Consider the following 13,652-nt stretch of genomic DNA (forward strand, 5'->3'; position numbering starts at 1 on the left):
ATCGAGGAAAGATGTAAAACCGTAATCCTGCAGTGTCTACAAAAATGATAATTGTCATGGACCGGAGGGTAAAATACAAGCTGATGTCTGCCACAGCTTATAGTGTTTACTCAACAGAAAACTATACATTTGCTTTCATTGATGGATCCAGGGCAGAATGTTTATGTAATAATTAACCCCCAAGGTTTGTTCAGGAATAAGCGGGTCCAAACAGTCACTTATTACCACACATCAAAGAGTTCTCTGTTTTGGCAGAATTTCAAGCAGCCATTCATATGCTGCCAATCTTGAATGAGCACATAGGAGCTATTTGTCCTAACGAAGAGCAACTGGACATACTGTTAATTGCCATGTAACAAGGCACCAAATATTGTGTTTTAATTGGGGGCATTATCAACGGGAGCAGCCTGTGGGAGAAGGGATTTGGGTTCACCAATCAGGTTAATTGGATATTAACTGTACTTGGCAAGTTTTTTTCTATTTTTCTATCATCAGATGAATACAGACAGTTTTGGGACATCAGCCAAAGTACGATAGTCACATGAAAGCCTGCTCTGCAGCAAAAAAAAAAAAAAAAAAAATCTAGACGCTAGCAAACCGGATTGTGACGTGCGATTACTCAAGAGGAAAACAGAGATGTTTAGGGAGAGCTGGATGATTGGTTTCCTAGCCCTGGCAGTTTCTTGGGAATTGCTGTTGTTGTTGTCCATGGAATGGATCAATGGTGAGTCATGATGAAAAACACTTTTCCGTGACTTCATCGTGGGAAGAACAACCACACAAAATGCCATGTGCAAGATTAAAAAGACGCTTTGTTTTAGTTGATCCTCTGTAGAAAACCCCCGAAGGATTGTTATGGTAAAGCTGGATGATGCCAAAAGGTCATTTCATCTACACTGGATAAAACCACTAAGCCACAACCTATGGTATGTTCATGTGATTGTTTTGTTTTGTCAGACAAGAGCTGAAGAGGAAACATGAATTCTGAATTGCCGGCAAAACATTGACTTAACCACTGCTTGTCCTAGGTGTAGAAAAAGCGCATCAGTACACTTACACAGTATAGACAATGTTTTACATATTTCATTTAGCATTTCTATTCTGATAGTTTAAACAGTTTAGATTTCAAAAGTTATCAAGTTTTGCATTTTGCCTTGTGATGTGGTTATTGTTATTTGCGTGGTGTGTTGTACTGATGTTGTATGCAGCAGAGTGGTAATAATCTTGGTGAATTTATTGGTGATGTAATGTGAATTCCCAGAGGAAATCCCTGCTGCATCCATGACAGTAGATACTCCCCGACCTCAGATACAGGTCCAAACAGTCTCATTAGATTTCTATCCGCCCCAGTTAATCTATTGCAGTCACTGCTATCTGGCTTAAAAAGTTCATTAAAGGTTAACTTGGTATCCTCTCCCCCACTGGGTTTTCCAAGGTAGTGAGAGGGGGATAATGCAGTGTGGATCAGTTTATGCATGCAGCTGTGGAATACAAGATGCTGGGCGGGGGAGGTGAGCAAGGCGTAAAAGGAGAGGGCAGAGGGGGTATGTGAGAACCCGGAGACTACCAAAGACATCAGCTCGCCTTCATTTCAAAGCTCTGCTCTAAGGAAATGTAAGAGGAAGGGAAGCCAGTGCAGAGGTGAAGCATGCAACCAAATAATTCAATTTGAAAAAGAAAATGTAGCAGTTTTGGAAATAAATCATGATCTAAAATTGACTCTTCAGTATTATCAAGATGATAGAGTCTGTCAGAATGGTCTTATTCTCTCAACCGCAGACCTAGTTTTAGTTTTTGTTGTTTGTTGTCAGCAGCTTTACATGAAGGTGTAGAGTTAACGCCATATTTAGGATTTACTCTCGTTGAAATGGGGCACCAGTCCTCTAGGAGGACAGCAATAAATTACTTCATTGCCAAATTTATCAATCTCATATCGGAAGCCATGACTTCTCAATTCAATGGATCTCCAGTCTCTACGTCAAAAGAATACAACAGGACAACAACTGGGTGTAAATAAATGAGTTTATAAACTAAACTACTATCTACAGAGTAAATGCAAGGTGTAATAATCATAAAGATGAAAATAATAATGAAATGAGCAGTGTGATGAGTTAGCAATGGTGGGAGAGAATATGTTATGGCTATACACTATGGCTATACAGCTAATGATGCTACATCTACGAATTAGGTTTGATGATTAAATATTGCTATATTTCGACATCAACCCAGTCATGAGCAGAGTGTTAAAATCGGCCTACTGTGAGTTGCGCTGTAGTTGAAGACCCTCGGCTGGAACCCAGGTGGCTGTGGTTGCCATGGTAACCCCGGAGACGCAGGATCTAGGTGGATTCTCCTGGAGGCCGTGTCCCGTTATCACGAAGACGGATTCTGCCGGTGTCTCGGGCACTCTTGATTTCTGCTCGGCTTCTCTGCAGGCGGTCGTGCAGAGGTGTCTCTGCTGGTGTCTCTTGTGGGTTGATGTGAAATAAACTCTAATGCTCTTCACTTTGGCTGGATAACTTTAGAGGAGACTGGCGTTGACCAGACGACTCTAAAGTTGTCAAAATCTTCAAAAAGGAAAACTTGATGATGATTAAAAGTTACAAAATTACTCTGAGGCACTTCTGTTGCTTTGGTTCAGTTGGTCTTGACTTGGCTTATAAAAATAAAAGATTGCACATGTAGACAAAAATGACGTTACTTGGAGCTTGTGGTAAAGAAAAATAAATGACGCGAAAAGTGCAAAAATGACTAAGAGCCATGAGTTTGTGGCGAGCAGCTTAGAGCTAAGAGTTTACATGGCTACAGAGCCGGGCTTTGAGCCGGGACTCTGAGCTTTGAGCAAAGTTCTCTGCTTCTAGTTTCTGCATCATTTCTCGCTTCTCGCATCTTCTTGTCATCTGGGTTTCTCTTTTTCTTCTTCTGAGCTCTTCTGGCCTCTTCTCACCTTTCAGGCTTTTCTGCACTTCTCCGACTTTGTGACTATGTGTGAATTGATCATGACTGTTTTATCCCCTGGGGGCTGGCGCATGTTTCCAGGGCGTCACCCATCTCCTCCTGTGTTTCCACTTGGAGAAGAGAGTAATTTTCCACTGAACTTTGGAATAATTTAATTCTAGAGTTTACTTATAAACTCGTACATCCGTCTTTCACCATGACCACAAAACATTAAGTGAAATAACATATAAACTACTTGCAATAATAATGGCAGAGAGGAGTAATAGGAGTGTTGATTTCATATTACATCCTTCAAACCTGGAATTTATCATGATACAAGTGGTTAATTGATCGAACAACAATATAAACATTTCCCAAAGCTAAAAGTCTATAAATGTGGATTGTCGGCAGTTCTTTGACTGTAATAATAATAATATGCACATTCTGGATGTCATGTAGTGTGTGTTACCTCATGTGAAGGATGCTGACAGTATGGTCATATGAGGGACCTTGTCTTAAAATCTACATGTTACATTTCAAACATTTTATGGGATAGAAGTTTGGGATTAAACTATTGCATAGGAACATCTCATGAGTTACAGCTAGATATTTAATTTTACATTCTTCCTTAGATCTGTGTCTGTGAAGAGTGTTCTGCTGGTCACTACCCAGGATTGGGATGTGGGTTGTAGTTTATGACTCTTATCTAGAGAGGGACAGAGGAAGGGAGGTTGGTGTGTGTGTACATGTGTGTGTGCTCATGCATGGCACAGACAGGCCAGGATTCACACCTTAGTGTTAATCAGTCCTTTTGTCGTTACTTGTCCTATACAAGAAACAATCAAATATCATTAGACAAAGTCTTATTGTTACAAACTGGAGATTTTGCCTATATTCTCCAGTCTGGTGTCCATTGGTTAATCCTCTGAAGCTGACCCTTGGACCTTTGGTCCAGTTCTGTGTTGTTCGGACATGCTAAAAGCATGGTCTGTTTGTGGAAGAGGGGTCCTTTGTCTCTGTTTCCTATCAATTTGATAGTTTGATGGTGGAAAGAGTCGCGAAGTGTCAATTGTGGGTCCGTAACTCTGCATGTCCTTATAATAAACTTCCTTAATGGCTTGTGACTGATGCCAGGCCACGTATGTAAGCTACACAGGTCAGCTCAAAATATTGAGAGAGGCTGGAGGAAATGGCTGTTGGCTGCAGCCTGACATTTTTTCAGAAATCTGTTTTTGATTAGATACAGATGCTCTACATTAACACTCTGGTAGTCTTGTTGCAGCTTTAGCATTCCCATACATCCAGTTTTTTATTGCATCTATCTCTGTGTATGGGCTTCCTGAGCAGTAAATCTGGTAATGTGTCCCTGGGAAAACAGTATTGTATAAACTGTATAGTGCAAATTATTCTTTAGTCAGGCCTCTGTCCAGTAACCTGCACAGCACTAGATTATAAGAAAAGTTTAGCTTCTAACAGATTTTTAATGGAGGCATTAATGCATTTTCTAATTTTCCTTTGGAAAACTAAACAACATGGGGCACAGCATACATAACACACACTTGAACTATCAACTGATTTGACTTGAAGCATTAATTTCAACAAAAACTATGACTAAATATGTTCATCAACAGCACAATAACGAGACAGCACCAGTGTAATTAAATGTATTGATTTATCATAGGGGAAGTCATGGGGCCATAAAGTAACGGGTAAGAATAACACAAACCTGAAGAGACACATTAAAGCTACGTGTTTTGCTTTGAATTTTGAGTTAATCAAAAATGACTTTTTAGTGTTTTATTTGATGTTTTGATATCCATAAGAAGATTTTTGATTTTAACTACCAAAAACCATCTCAATGTAGTTTTATACCTCCTCTCCCAGGCCTCTCTCTGAAGCTCTAGCAACAAACTGAGCCAATCAGAAGAGAAGCTCTGAACCTCCCTTCCCTATGGCTGAGGGCGGTGATTGCTGTGATGTGACATCACACAGTTACAGAAGTCCTGATGGCTCGTTTTAAGGCACAGTTTCTTAATATGGGCTTTGATACTTTCACAGAATTTATATAGCACCTAGACCTGCTTTATAATCAAAACAGACATGGAAATCTCACTTTATACAATATGGGACCTTTAAGTTGGAGCATCAGAAATGGAGGAATTTGTCAATCATGCTGCAACTGCAGCTAAGCAGTTGAGAAAATGTAGTTCGAAAGGAAAGGGCTGTTTGACAGCAAGATAGAGTGAATATATTCAAAATAAAGCAAGCACTTTTTGGTGGTGAAAACAAATTTTGTTCTGCTGACCCTGTCCACAGCAGTACATCGCTCAGCTTTTGTGTCGGTTCTCATGTCTTCCTCTCCAAACTGTGATACGAATCTACTGCAGGTAATACACTGACTCACTCAACTCCACGTCAAATAACCTGAGCTATCACTTTAAGGGCTATAAAAGCTGATAGAGGGCCAGAAGGTATTCATTTCTTGGAAATAAAAGACTTTCTTATCATATTTTCTCTTCTTTTTTTTCTTACTTTTTATTGGAACTCTCTGAGACCTCTCGAGGACAATAATTCTACTGCTACTGTGGAATTGTTTTGATTTAGCCCGAGTATTATATTTGCCCTAATAAAGAATGAGATGTGACAAGAATGCCCCTGATTGAACTGTGCCTTTTAAATGAAAGTCACACCTCATTCTTTGTCTTGTTTATGGTGTATTAAATGTTTACCATAACACATAAAGGAACCTGATCGCTACACTCACTATTGTGCATCAAAGTGGGAAAATTGGGAAATTCATTATTGAAGAGGCCGAGATATCATTTTCTGCAGCAGCAGCATCTGTAGGCAAGGATGCAGTGAAGGCATTATGGTGTGATTGACAACAACTTGTTCATTCAAGTCACATCATAGTTTAAAAATGTTGAATACAACATTTAAGTTGTAAATACAAACTTTTTGAAAGCTCAAATCTATACAGCATCCAAGTTAATGCTTAATAAAATAGATGTGCCTGAAAAGGCCAACAAACATGAACGCTTCTCAACAGCCAAAGTAATTAAAATGTGAATGCAGCAACAGCTTCAGTAAATGTTGGAAATAACTTAGTGGAAGCAGATCAGTCAGGATGAAGGTACGGAAGGTAAGTATTGTGGTAACTGTGTCCATGGCTAAACAAAACAACCTGCTCTAAGTCTGCGTGGAGACCAACGGTAGACCTTTGTGAAAAAACACAGCCCTGTCTTTCATATGAACGGCACTATAGTCCAAAACATGCCCTACCTTTGTTGCGACAAAATGCAGCATCATCGGCAAGGAAGTGCGTTGGCCAACAAATGCAAGAGCACATTCCTGGCAATTGACTTTCTTACGTAAATGTTGTTTAGTCAAATTATGTTATTCCTGTTAATTTCACAATTGTTGTGATGAAATACTGAAGATCTTACCACTGTGATAACTTTCCAGAGTTGTAAAATCTTGTCTGTGAGTATTACAAACTGTTACTCAGTGTTTTGGAATCTAATGAGCCGTTAAACACAATAACATTGTATTTTACTGCTCCTCCACAACATGCCTTCACCAGCCCAGCTCTGTTTTAAAGTAGATTTCTGTCTGAATCTACATGACAACAGATGATTTGAGCCTGCAAGTTTAAAAACTGCACAAAATAAAACAAGATACAGTACACACTCTGCAGATTTCACTGACTGCCACTACACAACAGAGAAGGTTTTGGCTAATTCCTCTACAAACTGACCCAAATACCAGCATGTGTCCACAAACTCCCGGAATCTACAGCTGTTCTCGTGGATTCATGAATTGTACAAGCATGTAAAAGAAACACTTGTGTTTATTCCTGGTGTCTATATGCATAATCCTATCCCAGAGTTGAAAAACTGTTCTTAGACAGTAATCTGTGATGTCATCGATCAGCTCTGTCTGAAGCTGCTCCAATGGGGAGACTGACTTTGCGCGTCCTGTGACAGTACGATAAGAGACAGCAGAGCAGAAAATAAAAAGTGTTACCTTATCAGTGGCTAACAGTTGGTGAATGCAGCTGTTGAAATGAGTTAGGCTGACACACAGACAGAAGTCAACTCCTAGCAGTTACAGAGTTGAAATCCACTGCATAATCGCTCACACGGCAGCTCCTCTGATTGTTTGCTTCCCAGCATGACAGCAAGCTGAAGAATTGAATAGAACAACTAGCCGCCAACTTAAAATACCCATATACAGTATGTCTATAATTTTTGACAATAATCATTACGGGTTATGTCACTTCTTTGAGAGGATTCAAGCTGTTTTTTGCAGTGTGTTGATGTGATTGCGGATAATGTGGGATCTTTAGAGTGAAGTTAAAAGCTTGGTTTCATGTGCTTCTAATTAGTATGTAAATTTGCTGGGCACATTCCTCCCTGACTTTATTGGACATTTGTCCTTCCATAAAATTGACCACTAACAGCTGCTCTGACTCTCAAGTTCATTCATTTCCTACAGTCTTCAGTCCGTGCACAGTCTGGGGGCATTTTCGGTCATTATCTTTGTGACCGTGAGGCTGTATGGAGAAGAATATGAGAACCCAATTGGAAATATGTGCAGAAGGCACGGCCGAGTCCTGATTTTTTTTTTTTTTTTGCCCTCATTAGCTACAAAGGGATTAGCCCTCATGCTGGCTGCCCTCGGAGGGGTGATGGGAGCTGGATAGGCGATGGGGGTGGGGGTGTAGAGAGAGGCGATTATGACATGTTCATCTCTTCCCAGTTGGAAATGATAAGAGACTATGAGAGTATGAACAGGTTCAGGAATGTGCAAAGGGAATGGCAAAAGCACTCAACATAGCATCCGAGGAATTAGCAAGTCTGATAGCTAGAGATGACCTTGGTAAAAATCCTTATGAATATAAATCCTCCGTGTTAAATAATAAATAAACTTTCTTCTGTACATTGAAGTTAGTATTTTGCATAGTGAATCCTGCTGTGGATCATTGTTGGTTTTATTAAACACACTAGCACGAGCACCCATTTTTGCCAGAGTAGGATCTCTGATTTGAAAAGGGAAGAATTAGCATCTTCTTGCAGCCTCACTGCTCCTTTTATACAGCGAGCCCGTAGCTGTCAGCCTTGCCCTGCTTTCTTAGTTTGATCTGTCTGAGGCTCTGAATCCCAACACTCTCGTTTTCTTTCTTTCTTTTTTTTTTTTTCCAATTATTCAACCATGCCCACAGTGAATCAAAAGGGTGGAGATCATGACACAGATTGGAAAGAGGGTCCCTGATATAGAGACGGATAGATTGATTGATATAAAACATCACTCAAAGTAAAAGTGGCCAAATCAAAGAGAGGGAGATAGACAGAGAACGGAGGGGGTGAAATGGAAAGCATTGAACTGTCTCAGCTTGCCGCTCAGCGAGATTGAGGTGATGTGTCTGATGAGCGACTTGATGTCACTGGTGTCAGGGCGCATGATGCTTTGATGACACAGTCAGAACTTTTCGGGGTCAATCAAGATCTATATCTACAGCAGAACAGTTACAGTTTTTTCCATTACATCTAGACAGTCAAAACTCTGACTGAGACTGATAAACAGCTGACAAGGAGGAACTTGTACACAGAGTGTGTATGGGTGTAGCTCTAAGGTTGGAAAACTCCAGCCTTAATTCCATATAACAGTATCACATGTTGTGTATCAGTTTGTTCCACATTCTCATTGAAGCTATATTTATTCATCATAAAGACAGGCCCATCTGTGGAGCATTTTTTTTAAAGACCATTGTACCATGTCGTCAAATTTTACTCAACATGTTTTCTAACCTGTTTTAAATACAGTCTATACAGTCATAGATTTTGGGATGTACTTCCAGAAAACTATTGGTTTACATCAATTTCTTCACAGTATGAAACTTGAAGCTTGGGTTTTGCAACCTTTCACAGTGAACATTAGCAACAAATCTGCATCACTTTTGGCCAATGTTAAATTATGTTTAACATGTTACATTATCACCACCTTAAACATTGCTGTTGCCTGCTTGATGATGCAGACTAATTATAAAAAATCTCCTGTGCATTACTACTAAACAACAATAATGGAACTTTAATGCAGACTTCAATGCTAACAGTGATGAATTACCCCACTTAAGCAGGTTTCGACTCAATTGTTTTATTATTTCATATAAGACTTCATTTATTTTCCCACCAGGGAGATACATGGAAACCAAATTCTGCCTTCCCCAATAATCAGACTGAATTGCTTATCAGACTGTATAATTTCGTGTTGCGCAAAACAGCAGCGACGAATCGGTCGTGGCAACTTAATTTTCCGTTGACATGGAAGCTGTGGTAGTTGTTGCTATGAAGCTGTTAACATTTTCACACTTACCAAAGACATACAGACATTTATACCCACCCGAAAGAAGAGAATACCAGAGTCAGGGGTGGGAGCTGACAGTTGTCTGTCAATTGTCAGTGAACATGCTTCTGGTCCACTACTCCTCTCATACCTAGGCTTCAAGCTAGTGTTATTTGCTGGAAGACATCGCTATGGCAGAGTCCCAGCCCAGCAAGCTCCCGATTCCTACATTAACTGAGACAGCAAACACGAATCGGATGCTAGTGCTAGCTTGATTTACAGAACTTTCATATTGCAGCTTTAAAAGACATAGCTCACATGTACAAAAGGGAAAATTATGTACCGAAAGGATTTGTCAGTAACCCACGTTAAGATATTGTCAATGTTTCCATTGAAAACAAGTAACTGATGGGAACAATACTCCACTTACCAACCAGAACAACGCCAGACAATCTCATATTCACTGCGATTACAGAGTACAGAAAAGAAAACACACAGGAAATGATTAAAGTATTATTAAAAGCAGAACTTCACATACTGGTAAGCAAACTCACATATGTATAGTGTACCGCCTGAGGCTTAAAGGTCTTATGTAGAAACAGCCCACTCTACCACCAAGCCCACTCAACCTCGACCCCAGCATTGCAAAGTTTGAATATTTTAAACAGCGAGAATTTGTTTGAGGCCTCGTAAAAAGACTCAAAGGACTTTGGCAATTCCCTCCTGCCATCATGGACAGACACATTTTGCATTTCAATATCGGGGGATTTCAACCATGTCACACTCACCTGACTGACTTTGCTCAGTATGTTGACTGTCCCTCAAGGGAAAATAAGTCACTTGATCTGTTGTATGCAAACGTCAAGGAGGCTTACACTGCTTCAGCTCTACCACCACTTGGCAAATCAGATCATAATCTGTTTTTTCTTCATCCTCCCTACAAACCCTGTGTACTGAGGCAGGCTGCGACCACCCGCTCATTCAGGAATTGGACCGCAGAGGCCGGCAAGTTTCTATGGGAGTGTTTTGAGTGCATGGAGTGGAATGTACTGTTGGAGTCACAGGAAAAAAACAGCAAGGACACTGATCTTGACAGAATGGTTGACTGCAGCACGGTCTACATTAACTTCTTTATGGACGCTGAAATACGAGCATGGACTGTACACTGCTTTCCAAACAACAAACCCTGGATCACCAGTAACATCAAGACCCTCCTCAACCAGAATCAGGAGGCCTTCAGGGATGGAGATGAGGAGAAGCTCAGGTGTGTGCAACATGAGCCGAAGAGGAGATTAAAGCAGGAGGAGGAGGACTACAACAGGAAAGTAGAGAGGAAAGCTGCAGCACAACAACACCAGAGAGGTGTGGAAGGGGATGAGGACCATCACTGGCTAAAAAAAGAGCTGGGCAACATCTGGTGATGTGGACAAGGCCAACAAGTTCAACCTGTACGACAATAAGATTGTGGATTACCTGACAAGACGACCACAATACGTCAGACTGAGTAACTGCGTTTCAGGGACAGTGGTGAGCAGCACTGGAGCTCCACAGGGGACTGTTGTTGCTCCATTCCTGTTCACCCTGTATACGGACGACTTTAAATACAACTCTGAGTCCTGCCACATTTTATTTTTTCCTCAGGAGGCTCAGGTCCTTTGATGAAACATGTGCAGCATTCCACTGCATCTATCTATCTATCTATCTATCTATCTATCTATCTATCTATCTATCTATCTATCTATCTATCTATCTCTATCTCACAAACTGAACCTCATTTAATCACCAGTGACTTTATTAAAAGGCTTGAAGAATTTCGAATGATGAACTATAAAGTGACACTTTATACCATCAGCTTTGATGTCAAGACTTGTGACTAATGACATATTCCAATAATGCTGCATCACCAACCCTGTCTGAAAATAGCACACCATTGTAGGGAAAGATGACGATGATGATGATGATGATGATGATGATGATGACAGTGTTGTCAGGACAACGATGATCAATAGTTATTATTAGTTGCTACTATGTTCTCTTCTTTTATCACGTATCCATCAACAACCCCACCAGCAACAATTACAAAAACCTATTATTAGATTAACTAATTAATTATTATTTTAATACCAAAAATCATTAGTTCAGTCATATGTTTCTCCTATGATATTGATTGTGTTATTACAAATGAATGTGCTCTTGTTATTCACTGTTCTCCTCATCCTGTTTATGCTTAAAGAGCTCAATGGCTGCACATGGTTTGGGTCTTTATGTATCTTGATTGGTTTCTTGGTTTCCTACAGGTTATCTTAGGACATACAGTTTATACAGACATACATATAGCGGACATGGGTATCTGTGTCCATTTCTTTGTCCCTTGTTCTTTGTTCTATAAAAAGATTAGCCTTGCTCTGTAGTGTTTGGACAAGGAATGATTTTGCTCGAAAACTTGAGTCCTGTGCCCTTATTGATCAAAAATGTTGTTATTAATCTTCAGGTCAATAAGTGTATGTACTTTTATTTCTGTGTCTGTGGTCTAATAGAAAATCCGTTACAATGTGATGCAAATAAAGTACCTTTCCTAAACTCTGTGAAGGTTTTACCCAATATAAAACCTTGAGGCTAGATTGAAATCCACGATACAAATAGTAATAATTGACCTTGTTTTCTGTTGGAGGTGTTCTGTCAACAGTCTCTCTTTTGTAATACAGGGCTATCGGGAAAATACTTTTCTGGGCATTTTTCATTGCTATATTGTGAGTGGCAATTTGGCAGCAAGGCTGAGTGGTGGCACCTTATCCACCTCTATCAATACGTTAAGAAAAAAAGATAATGTTCGCATTCTGGATAAAGTCCTAATTTTTTTTTTTTTGTTTTTTAAGGTTATTTTTTGGGGCTTTTTTGTGCCTTCAGTGATAGAGCAGTGGAGAGAGACAGGAAATGGGGAGGCAGAGAGAGGGGGAATGACATGCAGCAAGGGGGTTGTCCGATGCGGGACTCAAACCGGGGGCCAACTGCAGCGAGGACTGTAGCCTCTGTATATGGGGCGGATGCTCAACCAACTGAGCTATACGACACCCCAAGTCCTAATCTTTAAAACAAAGTGGCATGGTTGGAAAGATTTTGACTTTTGATGTTAAGTAGACACAAATTGTAGTAAATGGGCTAAAATTTGCAAAATCTCTGGTCCTTTAAAGGGTGAACAGGCAATTTTACTACTGTACAGTACTGGTGAACTCTGTGTAGATTCTGGCTCTATTGTGTATTTAAAAAACCAAGTTCCCATGTATAAGCAGAGGCTTGAGACAGAAGATTACAGTGTTTCTGGTATGCAGCCCTATATGTGGCTTTGTGATGAACTTCCCAGAGACTATGGCTTGCATGAGAAAATTGTACGTCTGGAGAGGCCACCTCAAGCATTTCTATAGACCTGACTCACTTCGAGCTGACACATGAGGGTAAAAGGACTTCACCAGCAATTGTTCTTCGCCTTAACTGCTTGCCTTGTCATTGATGGATTTAATAACAAAGCTTTGGCAACGCAACCACATAAAAGTACCATACGTACACTGGGGCCTTTTCCTGGTTTCATCACCTGTTTCATCATATAAGAAAATAAAAGGTTTCATTCTTCTGGAAATCTAGGAGACACTGTGAGTCAAGCTCAAATATATTTGAGAGCAAGATAAAGTTGGGGGTTGAAAGCCCACTTGAATATTCATGCTATACCATCTGATACCCATCATCATCTATCTCTAAATTTAGAATACGAGAGATAAAACAGGATTACAGGACAACGATTTGCAGCTGCCAAGAGGCATAGAAGGAAAATCATAATCAGTGAAGCAAGTTTACATAAAAGCATGAAGCATGGCCCCCAAGGCCTTTAGCCATTATGTGAGCTGATAGTGAGAATATACTGGTGACAGCATGAAGACTTCATTTCATACACATTTAAACTAAACCCCCCCCCCCTTTCATGCCTCATGATTCCTCTGTTTTCCCAGTGAGCAAGTGATGCCAAGGAATGAGCGGCTTCAGCCCATTCACATTCCACACAAGCCGCAGCAGAGCAGATGGAAAAGTACAACATATGACATATGTGACATGCTACAAAAAAGGATGTTCACTGACACATTAGATTTTTCTGTGCCATTGTGACAAATTGCAAATTTGTGTCACTTTTTGGACGAAAAAAAACAACAAAACATTACCGTGATTTTGTCGTGTTGAAATGTCTGTACGGTACATCTGCACTTGATGAAAATGGCATCTTTCAGCTTTCAGCTTTTAATTGGTCTCATGTCAAAAAGTCTTGCACTACAGATATATTAACCGGAATAGCAGTTTTTTTTTATAATAAAGAAAATTCAGGA

Source organism: Seriola aureovittata, chromosome 2, assembly GCF_021018895.1.
Source record: "Seriola aureovittata isolate HTS-2021-v1 ecotype China chromosome 2, ASM2101889v1, whole genome shotgun sequence".
Lineage (NCBI taxonomy): Eukaryota > Metazoa > Chordata > Actinopteri > Carangiformes > Carangidae > Seriola > Seriola aureovittata.